The following is a 19,278-nucleotide window of genomic DNA, read 5'->3' on the forward strand; positions in this document are numbered from 1 at the left end:
GGCTAGAATGATCTACATGGTGATGGATTAGAGTTGGAGATTCTACAGAAACTATAAACTAATTTTAGTTCATAAACTAAACCAGGGTGTACTTAATCAATATAAACTATATGCTGGTGTTCATAGTGTATTGTTATATATTAATGTTTACTTGATCTAGCATCAGTATTTATAGATATATGTATATGTGCAGGTTACACATACATATTTCCCTTTTCTGTCACCTAAAAAGGTCCAAAAGCAATGACATCCCAAAATAGCAACAAGAATATCTAGTACCCAGGTTTGGGCTTCTAATACATTCTTCAATCAAAGGAACCAGGTCTCCTTGGAGAAATGGCTGGTTCTTGGACTGAAGCAGGAATTTTTCAAGATAAGCCTGGAGCACACTGTAGTGCCAAAAAGTAAGGATGTGCCTGCCCTCACCAAGACACAATGATGGGGTATGTCAAAGGGGCCCAGAAGACAATAAAAGAGCTTCCCATGGTCCAAGTTTGCCAAGCTCAAGTCAATTTAAACAACGGAATAGTGTTAGATTATATGTGAAAGTATGGAAGAAATATCCATGGTTTTTTCCAACAGGAAGAACAAAATAAATGAATAAATGAGAAAGAATAGCATCTCATACAAAAAGAATTCCAAATCGTTTTATGTGTTCTGTTCTCAAGGTCAAGCATAGGCTGCATAGAGTGCAACATGAAAAGGAAGGAAAGTCACTTTACAGTGCAGATACCTGACAAACTCTACCTCAGCCAGGTGATCGAGATCAGCCCATGAGCCATTCCGATGGCAGGTACCCATGATACCATGTGAGGGCAAAGGTGCTTCACCTCTGTGGTCTCCCTCTCCAAAACCCACAACCCCAGTCTAACTATGAGACAAGTATCAAGCAAATCCCAACTGAGGTGGGGGAGCAGTGGTGCTGGAGGGTGATGGGAAGTGAATCATACGAAATACCTGATACTCCTCGAAACTGTGAAGGGCATCAAGAACAAGGGAGGTCAGAGAACAGGACCAGGCAAAGCCCAGAGGAGGCTAAGAAGACGAAAATGACTACGTCTAATGTGGCTTCCCAGATGAGATCCTGGAACAAGGAACATCAGATAAAAATGAAGGAAATCCAAATAAAGTGATGTTCCAACACTATTAGTTCATTCGTTGTCACAACTATACTATACTAATATGAGTTGTGAGGTATATGGCACTGTTTTCTGTTATCATCTTCACAACTTTTCTGAAAAGTTAAATCTATTCTTGAATTAAAAATTTATTTTTAGAAAAGAACAAATATGAAGCTCCACAATGGAATCTGGTGTGCAGTCAGCTTGGGAAACCCAATTCTCCATCCCCTGGTGGACAAGGGGACCTAGCCACTTCAAGGACAGAATGCTATCCTGGTGCTAGATTTGAGATCACAGAATTTCAGAAACCTTCAAGTGTGTGTATACACAGAAACACACAAGCTGTATACATGAGCATATGCAGATAAAGTTTATAGCCCAGTTAGTATGTACAAGGAACTCTTCCTGCATGACTGAGTTTCCTAGAATGCTCATTAGTAACTGTTAGGGATAAAAGGACTTAACAAAAAAGAAGCCATTCAAAACTCCAGGTTTTGCTTTGATCCATTCAAAAAGGCCATGAAAGAACTATTTGTGCTCAAAGAATAAGTATGGGGAATCTCCCCATTAACAACCCTGAGCCCTCATTCAAAAGATCCTATTTGTTCTTAAAGATTCTGCATTTGGTTCTTCTTTGCCTTTAAAACAAGGAATCAAAATAACTGAGGCTTCAAGTTGACCAGATCATAACTCCCCGTAAGACACTGTGATTAACAACATAAATTAGGAAATACCAAACCCCAAAACCTTCAGTTCAAACCCCAAAACCTTCAGAACAAAAATGTCTCCAATTAAACATTCAGTAGCCCATATTTGTTAAGGGGAAAAATATCCTTTATAAGACTGGAAACATAAGCCAGCTTTTACCAGCAATAGGTGGCAGCATTTCTGTATGCTGAGCCGCACTGTATATAATTGTACTATTAATAGATGATTAAAAGGCAATTGTTTTTTAAGGTCTTACCATATCCTTGTCTTCCAGTAAAGGTTAAACTCTTCCTACAAATCACTTTTTCCAGAGACACCAAAATCACATCTCTTTTTTTTAATAAACAAAAGAAAGAATAATAAAGTGACAAATTAATTCCTCCAAATATAATAAAACTAATTTAATCATCTTGTGCTGGCCATCTGCCTCAAGGATGCAAATTTAACTGCATTTGCTACCGCCTGATAACTTGCTTAATTCAGTTAGGCCTTATGACCCTGCTTTTGTGTTCAGTTCTCAATGGGACCTTCACCCTGGTGGCTTCTAGACAAGGAGCTGTGGGGCCAGAGGAGTGTGTCCCCATGGAGTGGTGATGTGGCCCCTCTCCAGATGGCTGTCCATCAACGAATGAAGTTTCAAGCAGGGTAACTGAGAGAGCTAGCATTTTGGCTGCACTACATAGGGACTGGGTACCACCTAGCACTTCCCATGTGCCGGCCACTAAGCCCTTTATATGCATTTCTCACACTTAATCCTCATAGTCTTAGAGTTCATTTTATGACTAGTCCATTTTACTCAGGAGGAATCTGAGGTTCAGAGAGGGTAAAAATTTTACTTAAGGACCCATAACCAGGTGTCGTTACAAAACCACACACCGTGAACCTAACAGCCATCAGTCACTATGCAGATAATTCAGCATGACAGACTGGCTGCTTCTAAGACTTGGCTTAAACTTGAGGCACCAATACCACTGATATCAGTTACCAAAGTAAAGGTGGGACTCATGGGCAAAACGCAGAATTTCCAAGGAATATGGGAGAGACAGTTTCAAGACTTTTCCTGCCCCACTGGATGAAGGATATAAAGAGGTGAATGCTTTGGAGAGAGGATTTTTTTGAGAGGAGATTATTGCTGGAGAACACTGTGCTGCCCTCACATCCTCCACCCACTCACTCAAACTAGTGGGGTGTCCCTGCAGTTAGGGATGTTGTGCTTTGGAGGCTGACTCTTGCCCTGAGGATCTGGAATGGCAGATGGTTTCAAGGGTGGCACCAGGGTACCAATACCCTCTGGTCTGCAGCCCCCTCCCCTGGGGCAAGGGCACTGAGTATCTCCTTGAAGAAGGTCCACCCCACAAAATAAGGACCCAGTTTTCAGCTGATCAGGAAGCCAGCTCAAGAAGGCACCATTCACATAAGCATCTTTCTTCTCTATGTAGCTTCCACTATGGAAGGATATTCTAATTTCTTCTTTAAGACTATCTTTACAAATTGTGATGACCACAGGGACTCCATCAACGAGCAGAAAAGCTGTAGGCTGCTAAAGTCTTCATCCCACAGCAGGAAAACTCTGTGAGTGAATCATGCCGGTTACATGAGCAGGCAGCATCAGGATCCTGGGGCGTTGGGGTGGGGGTTTAAAACACACAGATGCCTAGGCCCTCACTCAAAGAGTATGAGTCAGTAGGTTTGGATGACCTAGCCATCTGCCCTTCCTTTTTTTTCCAAAGTTCTCTAGAGGATTCTGATGCCCAAGCAGCCTTACTTATCAAATCATGCTTTACATGAAGATATATTGATATCTCTGAAAGGAGGAAAAAGGGGTGTTTTGATGGTACTCAAGTTTTTTTTGGGGGGGGACAGGGTGCTGGGGATTGAACCCAGGGCCTTGTGCATGCAAGGCAAGCAAGCACTCTACCAACTGACTATATCCCCAGGCCCAAGTTATTTTTTAATATTTGTAAAATCTATACTACAGCATGAGTGGGGTAGCACGGTTCAAGCATGCCCCACAAAGGAAGGTCTAAGCATTGCTTTTTCTAATTCATCAAATTAGCAATATACTGTGGTATACAAAAACAATATGAGATTATTAAAATAATTGTTCCACACCTTCCCCAGAAATGAATCTCCACTTTAAAATAAGATAATTGAGATGCAGAGACATGATTTGCCCAAGGTCCAGGGATTAGCAAGAAATGAGGCAGACATACTACCAAGGTCTCCTGCTCTAGAAGACCAGATTCTCAATCACCATAACTTTCCTCTTTCTAAGAAGTCACATTAAGGAGACAGATCAAGAGGTTTTATCCTGCTAGCCCCGGGCCTGATCATGTTGCAAATTTTAAGTTGAAGAAGTGCAGGTACTTGAGATGAAAGAGATCTGATGACAGTGGAGGTGAATGATTCAGGACAATTTCCTTCCCAGAACTTCAACGTTAAGGCCACTAAGAAACTGTTATCACTTACAATGTAATATCCCTTTGATGGAGAAACAGAAGTCAGGAAAGGAATATTTTTCAAGAGAAGTTCACTGGAGAATTCAGTCATCTATAAAATACACTAGCTTATAAAGCCAGAAGGAATCCTGCCTGACATTTTATTTATTTTCTTATAAGTATATGGGAAAGAAACTCTATAAAGATGGAACACCGTGGCTACGAAAGCAAATTCAGCATGAATGAGCTTTTAAAAACTGCACGTTCAATCGACTACTTAACTCCAAGTGACTGAACTGTCAGGGGACAAAATAAATAAATAAAAACCTCTGTAGTGACATTCCAGGTCCAGAAATCAGACATGCATGGTTTCATGGAAATTATCCAGGCTTTGATTTCAGGCAGAAGTTGGTCTGAATTCTGGCTCTTTTTCTGAGGAATGAACTGGGTGACTCTGGGCAAGCAGTTTAACCTTTTGACCCTCAGAGTTCTACTCTGTGAAATGGAGATGTCCATAACCTGGTTCAGAGGGACACTGGAGGGATGATTGGTCTCCCAGGTAAAATCCCAGCAGATGGACCACAGGCGTTCCTCTCAAGATTGCATGGCTCCTCTCTTTGAAGAACATAGATGAACATGGCTAGAAATTTCAAATAAATAGGAAGAGACAGCCTGATAAGGAAAGGCAGCTCACAGCACATGAAATTTTAATGTCAGTGACAGTTCAGGTTTGGCCCTAGTCAATAGGAACCATAAATAGCTGTCACCTAATGGCCATGTCCTCTTGAAACTGGGTTATTCGTCTGAGTCCATCTCCCAGAGGACAGCTGCAAACACCATCAATACTGGCACTCGGCACAGCCTTATTTATAGCCAAGGGACAGATTCCAAAGATAGAAGAGGCCATGGAGGCTGAACCCCATCTCCAAAGTCCCACATTCCTAGAGGATTGAGAGGTGACACTGGAAAGAGGTCTTCCAAGAAAGCCAAACAGTGGAAAAACTGTTCATTAAAAAGAGAGAGAGAAAAACTGAAAAGTAAGGAAAGGTTTGAAAAGAAGGACATCATGAGAGGAGGAAATGTGGGTGGAGCTACACATGCCTGGCTTCCTGATCTTGGTCATGAGCCAGCACTGAGATTCTTCCAGATCTCAGCTGACATGAATCTTCAAAAAGTGGAAGACCTAGCTGAGCACAGTGGACATGGGCTTTTAATCCCAGCAGCTCAGGAGGCTGAGGCAGGAGGATTGAAAGTTCAAAGCCAGACTTAGCAACTTAGCAAGACCCTGTCTCTAAATAAAATGTAACACTGGCTGAGAATGTGGCTCAGTGCAAGCACTTCTGGGTTCCACCCTAAGCACCTCCAAAAAAAGGTTGGAAGACCTGTCGAAATCTGTCAATATGCATTCAGGTTCGAGTGAGGGTCAGAAAGTCTCCCCTTGGCCACACTTGTCACTAAAGCATTTCCTAGTACCTTCAAAATCAAGTTCCAATTTGTTGACTTGACTTTTAAGAACTCTACTGAAGCAGGCGCCCCTGACTTCCCAATTCTCACCTTCACATCCCAATGCAATTATTGGAAGTTCCTCCCAGCTCAAGGACTCCACTCCTGTGGCTGGAGCACACTGTGTCTTCACAAACTGGGATCCTTTGGATTTCTCAGAGTCCCGGGTTCAAGCACTACTATTTTTCCCGGAAATATTTCTTGGGCTTTCCAGGCTTTTACTTAAGTGTCCTGTCTTCTATTTTACTTGTTAAGGTCTCTGTGGACAGAATTCATGATTATTATCTCGATATTCCCTTGCAAGTTTAGTGTCAACTCAAGTGCCAGTGTTTACTGGATAAATAGATGGATGGATGGATGAACAAAAGGAAGGATGGATAGATTTGGTGGATTACAAAGAAACCAAACAGGGAACACATTATCCACTTTGTCATTTGTCATCCAACACAGCTGATAAATGGACTTTCCTGGCTACTACAATATTCTGATTAATAGAGTGCTCCTTATCCAACACCATCCATAGATTCAACCCCTGATAACTGACCTTCTCAGGACTGGAATAAAATCTATCTTACATTTCACATGGATGAAGCAAGACTGTCTTTTGTTGATGACTCACCAAGCGCTTGGATATTGGGCAAGATTCAAGGCTGGGAACCTTAGCTGCCTTTGCACTGTGGAGTATGATAAGTTGGATCACAGAATACTGACTAGCAGTCTCCTGGTTAACTGGACATGTGTCTGCTGAAACCATGATTGAAAATAGTTTTCCATACTCCCTTCTTCAATGAAATCTTCTAAGACTAGGATGAAGTGACATTACATACCTTCAACCAGATGACTCTACAAATCAGCAGAGACATAAAGATATCACACGCATGCCTTAACTGCACGAAGTCTGACTCTTCCCACGTGGGAAGCACACTCGAATTCAGAAAGTCAGAAGTCAACCCACGGGGCAAACTGTCTACATGTCACACAGTATGCCACCTCACTCCTTCTTATCCTTAATCCTAGTCTCCCTGAGTTCTCCTTTACCCTTGCCAAATGCTCCTCAGCGAGTCCCATGTTTGTTGACCGTTTCTCAATTCCAAAAGCCACAGGTAGGGTGAGGCAGAGGAAACACGCCAAACAAGTCAGGCTGCTCTTATTTTTAACCTGACTCTTTCACAATGGCAGGTAGAAGAACTGGTTCTGTTGTTCACAGGGATTTTCCACTGCAAAAGCAGGAAGGCGTATGAGGGGCTTCCTCAGCTCATACCTTTTCCTCTACCACAGGAGGATCGGCCCAAGTATTCACCTGACAGCTGCCTGGCCAAGCACCCTGCTCTATCTCAATTGACTGGCACTTCAGTGAAGCCTCGCGATATCCCATGAGGCAGGGACTACTGCTGATTTAACATGAGGACATGGACCGTCTGGAGAGGAAAGTCACTTGCCTAAACCACACACGGGATTCACACCCACATCTGTCCTCATCATGAAGCTCCACTCCCACCAGTGCCACAGATGGACTGTAAGGATGGAGCACTTCACATCCAAAGGCTTTCTTGGCCTCTGCCCTGGTCCCAGACTGAGCAGCCATGGCAGCCTCTGCAGTGTGCCCAGGGATCTCTACTAAAGCAGCCACTAAAGGGTGAACTGATACTCTCCAGAGGAAGCAGACCCCTGCCTGCACTCCCAAGGCAGAGCCGACACAGTCTGTGATCAGAGGCTCCATCTGAGTTAAACAGATGCACAGCGATTCCGTTGTATAGTTTTGATATATAGCACTAGCACAATATGCCCACCTGGGAATATTTTGGTGCCAAGAATGAACAGAAGGGAATGCACTGCAGAAATATTAACCTTGGCAATCTCCTGCTGCAGTAAACCACTGGTTGAGTTTTAATGAAATTTTGCACAAGAGCAGAAACATCTGTATTACTGGTAAAAATAAATCCCAGCCTGGAATATACAACTATCTTTGCATGAGGGCACAGCGACCCTGAAAAGGCACAGACAGGAGGCCCGTCTGTGTGATCAAAATAGCCAAGAGGAAGCCACTGCTCACTTCTGTCTGTGCTCTCTAGTTACGGTTAAGGGCTTCTTGGGAACAAAAATATTCTAACATTGTGCATCTGAAGCTTCCTAGAAGCCTGATTTGTATGGGACAACAAAGGTTCTGCAAATTACCTGTCTCCACTGCCTGTCCCCAAGTGAATAAACATTGACGTGCTGCTCTCAACTGAGACTAGCGCAATGAGGCCTAATGGCTTTATTAAGTGTCCTGAATTAGTCATTCATCCAAGCCAAAATTAGGAACATGGACATCATCTTACTTTAAAGATGTAACACTTCAAAGGCCAGTCCACAGTCCACAGACCACAGGGGTGCAGGGGAGACCTCCCAATCACTTAGAGCCTCTGTCCAGTGTAGCACCTTCTGCTAGGTGGTCTTTCCTACCAAACAAACAGCACAGGGTTCCCCTGAACTCAGTCTTAGGGAGTCCTGGGGGTTGAAGAGTGCCCCCCAGCCAGAGAGCCCATTTCTTCTCTTTGACGAGCAAATCCCTCACTCGAGTCCCATGCCACAAATTCCCAAACTTCTAGGGAAGAACTTTCCTATCCGCTAAAAAAGTCATTTTCCACCTCTCTTTTTCTGTGGAATTGAAATTTGGTCCCAGTTTGGTAAGGAGAGTGCCAGAGATGAATCCTTCCAGCCCTTCAGAGGTAGAAGGCATAATGTCTCTTCCATGCATCGTTGTACCATAGAAGTATTTCATATTCCTGTAAATACTCTTCACAGGACAAGGCTTTGGTTCTCTCACCCCTTGTCTGTCCTCCTCCAAACAGAGGGTGATGCTGGATAAGGATGATAATGATGATTATTAAAGTAACAGCAGTGATTCAGCTCTTATTTACTAAGCACATACTATGTGGCATATACCATAAGAGGTACTTCATATGCACTTCTAATGGAATCCTCACAACACTGGGAATTCAGAATTTTTATTCTGTGCATTTTACATTTTGAGGAAATCTAAGCTTACAGCTGAGGATTCTGGGATTTTAACTTGGACATACTCCAGAGGTCCTTCTTCATCATCCTGCCTCCAAACAATGGGCCTATCCCAACAAGCAAAACGTCTTCCTACAGTGGTCCCCAATGCAGTCAGCCTAGCTCATGATGCACAGTGCTACTGAGGTCCATGTGACTAACCCAGATTTCCACTGATGGTGCCCAAACACCTTACTGAACTGAGAAGCCAAAAGTCCCGAATGGCCATACAGCACTCTTTGCCTGGGGGAAGGTAAGCTTTAGAAAGAAACCAGGAAAAGTGGGGTTGGTGAAGACAATGATAAAGACAAAGTCTTTATCACTGAGCAATCTGGAGAGGACATGGTAAGGGGAGAGGTGCCTGAGGTGCAGCACCAGGCTCATCTCCATAGCAGTGACAGCTGGCTGCCAAAGGAAGCTGCTTTATGGGGGTCCACTGGGTGCAGAGAGCAGAGGGGCCAATCTGCTGGCCACAGGCAGGGGACAGGTTGCATCATCACAAGCTGACTTTGAGTCCACCATTTCTCACTCCCCACACTGGGATGCTGCCCTGCTGTTGCCAAACTGGTTGGACTAAGTCACAGACAGCAAAAATGACCTGACTGCCACATCCTTGATCAAAGCCGATTCATTTCAAAGGTGAACTGTCAGCAACTTGGGAGATTGCAATCAGATGAGGAAAAATAAACTATAAGGTTTCTTCAGGGGTTAAAAAACAAAGCCTCCCTGTAAAAATAAAGTTATCTTTTGTGTTTCTGAAATTCTCAATCCCAAAAACCCCATGAGGAAACTTACTAGACACTGATTACAAAATACATTTGGGTCCTTAGGTAAGACCCTAATGTTCACTTAGTCTCACACTTTGTCTTACATAGGGAAGTTTTCTGAAGTTGGTAGCTTAAATAAATTACCCTAGGCTAGAGACCAGCCTGGGATCCCAGGTGTTTGGAGAGCCCTTGCTTTTTCCACACACCTTCATGCTATAATCATGGTACAATGACAGGACACAGAAGTTCCAAAAGACACACAAACATTCACATTCTTCTTTGTTTTCTTTCTTTAGAAAGACAAAGAATGGTCAAGCTATCAAGTCAGAGTTACAATAATATTACCTTGCAGGATAATTTGGCTTAAGATTAGTTCAGGGCCTGGATTTTCAGAGTAAAACAACTTGGTCAAGAGCAGAAGTTTTGGAGCAGGTCCCAGAGGGTCTATCTGCATGTGGGAAGAAGAATCAACTCACATTTGATTTGTTAGAGAGAATGGAAATTTTAGTTGCTTCTCAAACCTTGGGGACCTGTGAACTTCCATGAAACCTGTCCTCTAAATCCTTTAGTGAGGCTGGATTGTCCAGAAGACCCCATAAAACCTAGGTGGATGAGAAGTGGGCCCAGCCCACCTCCCCAGTACAGAGCTGCCAGTGAGGCCTGCGCAGCCCATTCTGCAGGAGGAACTGCAGTCTAGTGAGCAGGAAGATGGAGGGGAGGTACAGTGGAGGCGATGGACACGGGTAGTCGGGGGAAGCACTGTAAAACCATCACTAATGTCACACCTGCATTAATCCAACAGAGTGTGTCCATTTAGTAGAAGATGAGGGGCTCCCTTGGGCTCTGGGAAGCTGCCAAGATGTACTCTCCTGTCCAAGTTTGAGGCCCTGGGCTGGAACCCAGGCAGCTAAAACAATTTCTTCATCAAGTTGCTCTTATGAAAAGGAGTGCGTTCCAGCCTCTTCTTGACTGCTGAAAGTCACCGGAGCCCACACAAAGTAATCTCGGGACTCTGGAGTTTCCACAAATACAAGTAGAATAAGGTAAGAGGGAGACAGAGAGAGGAAAGAAAGGGGTTCCAGAGGCACCCTCCCAGCTGCTCTGGCTACTGTTACTACATCTGGGACTTGATTCTCTTAACAGATTGCTCTGCAGGAAAAATGCCAGTGCTGGATGGTGCAGGCAGAGGCAGGCCACAGACTATCTGCAACTTGAGGAGGAACCCCAGCCTCTCATCTCCTGGGGAGCTCCTGAAGCAGCAGCCCTCTAACCAATATCAGAGCGGCAGCCCAGCATTTCTTGAGAAATAACAGATTCATTGTATGGAGCACACATGATTCCAAATTACTCCCTACCTGCTCATGTGAAGATCTGCTAGGTAGTTCATTCTGCTCACTGGGGGTTGTTTCTTAGCAAAGTTCTGGCAACAAGGACAAAATCCTCTGAGCATTTGAAGAACTAACAGTGAAGGTCTATAATTTGGAAGGCCTGTTCCCTCTTCCTTACCTTTCTAAATCTTATAAGAATGATCTACGCTGGTAGTTCCCCACCTGTGGCCTAGGATCCTGGGGTCCCTGCAGGTTATGCAAGAGTCTCTGGGGATTCAAATAGGCAGAAGAATGCTTTCAATCAACAGGAAAAGGAGAATGACTGGCACCCTGTCTTAACTATTGCTAGCGGGGTTTCGGGTCACTCAAAACTTTGAATAGCTCCCACCACCCTCAGGATAAAGCCCCAACTGCTAAGACTTGGGAAAGTCTTGCAGGACCCAGTGCCTGCTCACCTCTCCTGCCTGCCTTATCTCCTTCACACACTCCCTGAGTGCAAGGGAGGGGTTAAAAGAACACCACCTAATGAGCTCCAGTTCTTTAGAACTATGAATCTGAGGATTTTTGCTTCCAAGAACCCACAGATGAATAGTACAGAGTCAAGCATACTGGAAAAACTGTAGACTTTGGAGGCAGTTAAATCTAGATTTAAAAATCCCTTCTTCCACCATCCACTTTGTAACCTCAGGCAAGTTACTTAACATATCTGAGCCTCAGTTTTTCTCTATCTATAAAATGGGTATCATGAAAATGGGTATTAAGAAAGGAGCTATGAGATATGACCAGCATAGTGCTTGGCACAGTGTTAGTTCTGAACCCCGAAACTTCAACCTGGGCTTCCAAAGTAACTAACTGAAGCAGTGCTTCATCCACAGTGAGAAACAAACATGTAAACTCCCCATTGACAGCTCCCTTCCAACAACTCAACAGTATGTTCACTAGCCACCCACACTCAGGCCCAAACCAGCCCCTTCCCCGCATCTTTTTAAAACCATTTTCCCACAGCAGAGGAGATGGGCAGTGACGATTTCAAACCAGATTTTTGAAAACCCATAACTAGGAGATTAAAATTCCAAATGTCATCTGGATAAGATGGGCCAGATGCTTGGAGAATTGCAAAAGCCTCAAGTTCTTTGCACTGGCAGAGACACTGGAGTGGTCAAGGAGTTCCCGTTCAACCGCTGCTCTGGGTTGACAAGGGAATACTCTTTGGTCTATTACAGAAAAAGGAAAGATGTATTTTAATGGGGCTGAGTTAGCGGGTTCACTGCATCTGCTAGATGAACCATCAGCTGGTGTTTGGTGTAGACTGTATTCACAGGGCTGGCTCTCTGGCCCTTCTCCTGGGTAAGTTATGATATGTTTGTCTCTGCTGGAATCTTTGCCATGCACACCTGGAAAGGAATCAAAACAGTACTACTAGGAGAGAAGAGCCTAAGAGGCTAAGTCATTAGGACAAGCTCAAACAGTGGGTCAGAACCACTTCCCGCAGATTCCAAAAAGCTGAGAAGAAAAGGTGACAAGTATTTCCAGAACTCCTATCACACGTGTGACCACCATGATGAACATCTTGGTACTCCGGACTGCATTGATGAGCATCACTGTCACCTCAACTATGCAGAAGCAAGATTGTTGCTCAGGAAGCTAAGGTTGCCCTAGTTCTGTTAATCCCACACACGAAGTGACAGAGCAGGGATTTGAAGCAGGTATTTCTGAATTCAAAATTCCACGTGTTAGCCTAAAACTGGCACCTTTCAATCACAGATAATACATCTTCTTGTCCATTTTCACAGAGGTCGGCCCTTTCCCACTTCCTACCATGGCCAGAGCAGGTCAGGTGGAAAGATAAATCAGATCATCCATGTCATTGTTAAGGCACTAAAAATCATACAGAAAAGTGATGGTTGAAAGTTGACCCTTGGCCAAAGTTGAAGATCAAAACTATTAAAGAATAAAGGAAAAAAATGATTTTCAGAAAGAACCTGCTTCCCTAGTCAAACTGAAAAACCTAATACCATCTGAGATTCAGGCATAGTTAGGAAAAGGATTCACACTTTTTGAAAACCATGGAAGGAGAAACATCTGAATGAACAAAAAGCTCATCTTCTGCTCTTGGGTCCTCAGTGCTCTCTGCCTCTGAACTTTTCTCACACCAACCAAGCCCACATCCTTCTGCCATATCCATCTTTACCTTGCCATCATGTCACCCTCTGGCTCTCAAACCTCCAATGGCCAGTTACCATTTGAGATCAAGTCCAGGCTCCTTAGCCTGGCATGCAGGGATCATGATGACCTGGCCTTGGCCTCCCCTCCACCCTCCCTTCTCCCATGCACAGACAGTATGACATATTGAGGGGACACACTGCCTTCAGGGTCAGCTCCACTTGGGTTTAGTCTCATGGCCCAGCTGCCCAATACCAGCGTGACCTCAGGAAGGTTACTTAGGCTCTCTGAGACTAAAATAGAAAGAAATAACATTCATAGGGAGAAATAAACTCCAGCTTGTAAAATATTCTCAGAACAATGCATGGTACTTAGAGCAGATTTGAGAAAAAGGAGGCCAGGTGTTTTCAAGCCCTCACACCAATAGATAGATTGGTAGCATGGCGCTGCTCCATCTGAATTTTCCTGACCATGAACCTCAGTACCACGTCATCCTACACATGCTGAATTCAGCAAGGCTCAGATCCAGTCAATACTGTTCCCTCCTTCTGTGACCTGGCTGGGACTCACTGGAGTTTGCACACTTAACCCTTTCCCCAGTTCTGCCTTCTCTCCGTCCCAGTGGTTATATTATCTATTGGAGCTCGGTATCTACTTTGACCTCCTCTTAGATCTCCTCTACCTCATCCCACCTCCATGTAGCACAGTCCAGAAGTTAATGCATTTCCCAGGCTCCCTTGCACTGGGTTTGAGTTTAATCCAGATTCTGCCAGTGAGCTGTATCTGCATGACCCCTGAAGGCAAGAATGAGGCAGAGGTCCTCTTTCTTCCTGAAAGGATAGAAGTTAGGAGGGTGTGACTGGATTCTTAGTTTCAAGGTCAAACCACTATAGCTGAGATCTAGAGATGCTAGACTATGGTAGCTTAGCCTTGGAACCAACAGTCCTAATGTACCTGTTCTTTCAGAAGTTACCTAGAATGGTTCCTAGTTTCTGGACTAACCCCAACTAATTCCCAATCTGCTTTTCAGACCTTAAGCTCAGTAACTTAGTACCACAGCTACCTGCAGCTTGGTGTTTAGCCCTGCTTCTAGGAAATGCTCATATGTGAGCCCATCAGAGATCCAGATCATTTCCATTCTTGGAGCCAGTTCCACCTAAGCCAGCATCTCCTCCCAGCACCTTTCAAAGCCACAACAGCCTATGGAATTGACAGATGACAGTATGTACTGACCAACCATGTCTGTGGCCAAGGAGGGCTAAAACTATCTACAAAATCTTGTGCTAAGAAAAGAGATACCTTGTCCCTTGACAAACCAGGACAAAAGCAGATGTGTGAATGAAACAAATTTTCACATCTTCCAATTCATCTCTAAGTAATAGACTATAACTATCTGACCTTGTATGACCTTCAGTACTTCCCCCGCTACTTCTCCTGTCTTTATTCATTTCTCTCTGGTCAATCAGAAATTTACAGACTGGAGGTAGCTCAGTGGTAAAGTGCATGCTTAGCATGCATGAGGCCATGCTAAGAATGGAAAAAAAAAAAAATTTAAAAATACCCTAGCACTGTGAAAAACTTAAAAAGATAGATACACTTTAAAATCTGTTTCACAACATATGCAGATGAACTACCAGTGGTATACTTGAGATCTTAGACTGTATACTGGCAGGTCTCTTATTTTAATAGTTATGTATTTATTTTCATGATTATCTTCTATTATTCCCAACAATGCTGCCTTTCCATTTATAGTGAGACTATAGCTTCCTCTTTATAAAAATTTATTCAAATAAATTTGGAGAAAATTAGTCAATAAGTAAGCAATACAGTGGTAGACAAATATGGCAAAAACTATGAAGATTACATAAGAATGACTAAGTAGGCTGGGCATAGTGGTGCACACCTGTAATCCCAGGGACTTGGGAGGCAGAGGCAGGAGGATCACAAGTTCCAGGCCAGGCTTAGGAACTTAGCAAGACCCTGTCTCAAAATATAAATAAATAAATAAATAAATAAATAGGCTGAGGATGTAGCTCAGTGCCCTTCGGTTCAATATCCAGTGCCAGAAAAGGAAAAAAAGAAAGAAAAAAAAAAAAAAAAAGAATGACTAAGTTCGGGTGACACTAACTTAAATCAAATTTCACAAACATATTTACTGGGGAATTTCAAATATCTAATCTACTTAGCTTATCAAAATAGTGTGAGATGACTCTGAGAATGTTCATGATTCATTTTAAATAACTTTCTGTCCCAATTCTCAAGCTCTTGGGAATAAACTGGTCTAACCAAGAAACTGTCAGAGGCAGTAATGTTAGTAGCCTCCCACAGACTATGGCCCAGGACAGGTTATTCACCCCCCACTCCAGGCCTGGGGCACGAAGCTAGTGAACAGTCACCTCTGTAGTGTTCTGAATGGGACCTCAAGATGAGGCTATGCCTTTTCAATTAAATCATTAATTTCAGTGACTGTCTTAATTTTTTGTGTGTGTTTGAGTGTATGTGTGGTACTGGGGATTAAACCCAGGGGCTCTCTACAACTGAGCTAGATCCCCAGCCCTTTTTATTCTTTATTTTACAACAAGGTCTCTCTAAATTACCCAGGCTGGCCTCCAACTTGCGATCCTCCTGCCTCAGACTTCCCTGAAGCTGAGATTACACCATGCCCGGCTCAGTGCAGTTTTCAATAGACAGAATTCTGGTGTTGGGAAGGGGGAAGGTGTGCAGTAAATGACTTAAATAAATGAATGTTAACTGGGCAAAGCCACAGAACTTTGGCTACAAAGTTAAGGAAATCCAGGATACAAATTCACAATTATAGAAAAAGGAAATTGGCCTTTTCTCTCCAGTCATCCCACAAACATGCACTTGGGACCTCTCCCCTGTAAACTCATCCTAAGAGGGCACAAGAGAAAAAGGTTAGGAGCAAAGCCAGGAAGAACTCACCACAAACAGGGCACAATGAGGCCAAATCCCCTATAGACCTGCCATGATTGTTTTTAGCAGAGATGTCACAAAGCGTATCCAAGAACACACTGGACAAGGGGAGTCTTCTGGGGAAACAGTTATTACATTTATCGTCAACAGATCAGCTCACAAAGCTTTCTGCAGGATGGGGTCACACCTGCTTTTTCAGTCAAATGTGTTGAGTTCTTCTGAACGTGTAAAGGAGCAAGAGATCAGAAATCTGTCCACAGTGGGGTATGACAGCCCACACCTGTAATCCCAGAGCCTGTAATATGGGTTACTCAGGAGGCTGAGGCAGGAGGATCACAAGTTCGAGTCTATCCTGGACAATTTAGCAAAACCCCGTCTTAAAATAAAAAGCTTTGGGGACATAGCTTAATGGTAAAGCTCCCCTGGGTTCAATCCCCACTACCAGGAAGGAAAAAAAAAAAAGAGAGAGAGAGAGAGAGGGAGCGAGAGAGAAGTCTATCCACAAGACCAGGACCCCAGGGAAAGTGGGCAAGATACCACCGTGCAATACAGCCAGTATAACAACAGCAGAGTGGGTATGGCATCTTGAAAGAGAGAGAGAGAAAGGAGTCATTGTGCTTTAGGTGAGGTGGGAATGAAGCCTCCTTACAAATACAAGGGTTTCTTTCGAGGACCCTGCTCAAGTCCTCTGTCATTTGCTCATTTGGCAAATATTTATTGGACCCAAACTTTGACCAGATATTGTGGTAGGTGCCAGGAATTCAGGCAGACATGTCCCTGAAGTCATAGTGAGATGGGTAATAAACAAGTAAACACACTTATAAACAAGGCAGGGTTGGGGTGTGGTGTGCAAAAAGGGAAGTAGCGTGTGTATCCTGGAGACTGTGGCCAGAAGGGGCACTATGGTGGGGTGGTCAGGTCAAGGAGGTCTCCCTTGGGATAAAATGAGAAGGAAACATGAGAAAAGCCAGGTATGAATAGTCTGGGCAAGGAGAACAGTCAAGACAAAGGCCCTGAGGTGGGAAGGAGCAGAAATTGCAGAACATAAAGTCCCAGGTGGTAACATGAGATGCCAGGAAGGGGGCGGGGGAGGTGACAAAGGGCCTTCCAGGGCACAATGGGGGAGGGGGAGGATGAATTTTATTCTATATGCAATGGGCAGCCACAGAAAGGTTTGCTGTTTTGTCCCATTGTCACAGATGTGGAACATGTATAAACACTTACACTTTTTTTTTAAAGTTGATTTTAATGCACCCAGGTCATTGAAACAGTCGCAGATATTGAAAACTTGAGACTTTTTAAACAACGAGCAACACAATCTGATTTGTTTTCAGTAGGTTACTCTGGCCACCTGGAGGAAGAACAGACTAACTAGCGGGTAGGGACAGGAAAGGGAGTAAGGAACCCAGGCCACTTGAATAGCCCAGGTGCAAGAGGCTGGGGTCAGGTGATGGTATTGGAGACGGAAGAAAGTGATAAAAAGCAGTCGAAAAAGAACGCGGCACACTTGGCACTGAATCGAAACTCCCTGGGTGAACATATTATAACTTGGCTAGAATGTGAGCTGATTTGATAGGTTTTTCTAAATTCAATCACTATAAAAGTGAAACCAATTATATACACACCCAAAAGCTCTAAATCAAAGATGGACAAGACATCTTCAAACTTAACAACAATCAACTGACCTGATAAAATGTATGCAGTAAGACAAACACGGGGCAGCGTCTCCAGCTTTATTATAGACCAATGACTCACTCAGGACTGAGCTGTGAAGTGCTCCCTGCCTGCCACTGGCTCCTTGCACCTCTCACTTAAGCCTATTCTTACTCTGCAGTTTCAAAGTTAAGCACCCAGGACCTCCCCAGAACAAACTGTAACTTCCAAGGAAGAATGTGCTCTGGCACTAGGCTTCAGTAAACTCAGAGGCGTGCCCAGATAAGAGTATTAAGAGTACCTAGTAATAGAGCTGGAAGTCTCAAATAAAGCAGATGTCTCAGAGGGACATAAACCAGATCTGCATCCCAAAGAGGCTGAATGGGATCCATAAGTGCTGGTGAGTTTGCACTGGCCTTTGCTTCCCGGCTTCCTTAAGGAGCCTCAGAGTGGTGGCAGCAGGGAGGAACAGAGCTTCTCATGCCAGACAGCAAGAGCACAGGTCTATAGTGAACCCTGAACACGGTTCTTGTTGACAAGTGCTCTCCCCTACAGCAGACCAGGGTGTCAGGCCCGGCACAAGGAGCCAACGGGTTGGTCAGTTCTGTGGAGGAGGGGCTGGGGAGATAGCTCAGTTGGTAGAGTGCTTGCCTTGCAAGCACAAGGCCCTGGGTTCAATCCCCAGCACTACAAAAAAAAAAAAAAAAAAAAAAAATTCTGCAGAGGAAGGACCCAAGTGGCAGTGAGGGTTTTGACTTTCAGAAGAACTTAAAGAGGAGACGACTAAGGGATTCATAGTAGGTTAAGACTATCACTGGCGCAGAAGCTCCTAAAGATATGCAAGTTGGGGAGACCAGCAGGGAGGTTCCCCCTGTAGTCTGAATTTAACCTCCTCCCATGACTACTTAGGTCTAGCAATCAGTCATGCCTGTGCAGAACAAGCACCCCAACCCTGAAGGCATGCCTTCTTCCCTCCGGGGGCCCAGCATTGGTGCCGCACAGAGAGCAGGAGGTGAACATTTGCAAAGCATCTCCTAGGTCTGGGCTCTCCATTACCACCTCTGCGCACATCCTCAACATACAGCTCCACAAAAGTCCTCTTAGGTGAGGAATGACCATCTCCATTCATTTACTAGATGAGGCTCAGGGTCATGTGACCAATGCCTGGCAAAGCTGAAACTGAAATGAGTCAATGCCAAGTCCCATGCTCATCCCACACCTAACCTGCCTGCTGAGGAGAACCTCTTCTAGTAAGAGGTTCTATTCTAGGAGACTAAGCCCCTGCTCTCAGGATGGTTACCGCCCAGGCTTCCACCCCAACCTAACCTGCCCCAAGTTCTTATCTAACATAAAAAAAGGTGACAGCCACAGAGGCCCTCACTTCGGAACTCCTTTGTAGGAGGAAAGGAGTACATAGCCCCCCACTCTGCTGCCATGTATATTCACCAATAGCAATGGGATCTCTGCAGATGGAGGTACTCCAGTGAATAGTTCTCAGATGCTGCTTCTTTCCACCAGGCCGGCATGTGCTCCCCACGGGCTCCACACCTGAACCAGGAAAAGCAAGCAACTTGGCAGGCCTGGCTTGCTCGTAGGCTCCAGCAGATTGGTGTATGCCCCATGT

General features: G+C 44.3%; 1 protein-coding gene across 8 annotated transcripts in view; it reads right to left on the reverse strand.

Moving 5' to 3' along the window:
- The window catches only part of Nav2 (neuron navigator 2), a 375,768-nt gene that overhangs the window by 275,434 nt on the left and 81,056 nt on the right, over positions 1 to 19,278 (reverse strand). Inside the window, exon 1 of one of the 8 annotated variants that reach the window (XM_047518217.1) lies at positions 19,101 to 19,225. The exons of the other annotated variants lie outside the window; for them this stretch is intronic. The gene's annotated coding sequence lies outside the window, so the exon portion shown is untranslated. Of the gene's footprint in view, positions 1 to 19,100; positions 19,226 to 19,278 lie in introns of those variants that run through there. 8 annotated transcript variants of the gene reach the window in all.

This window comes from Sciurus carolinensis, chromosome 11 (genome assembly GCF_902686445.1).
Source record: "Sciurus carolinensis chromosome 11, mSciCar1.2, whole genome shotgun sequence".
In the NCBI taxonomy this organism is placed as follows: domain Eukaryota; kingdom Metazoa; phylum Chordata; class Mammalia; order Rodentia; family Sciuridae; genus Sciurus; species Sciurus carolinensis.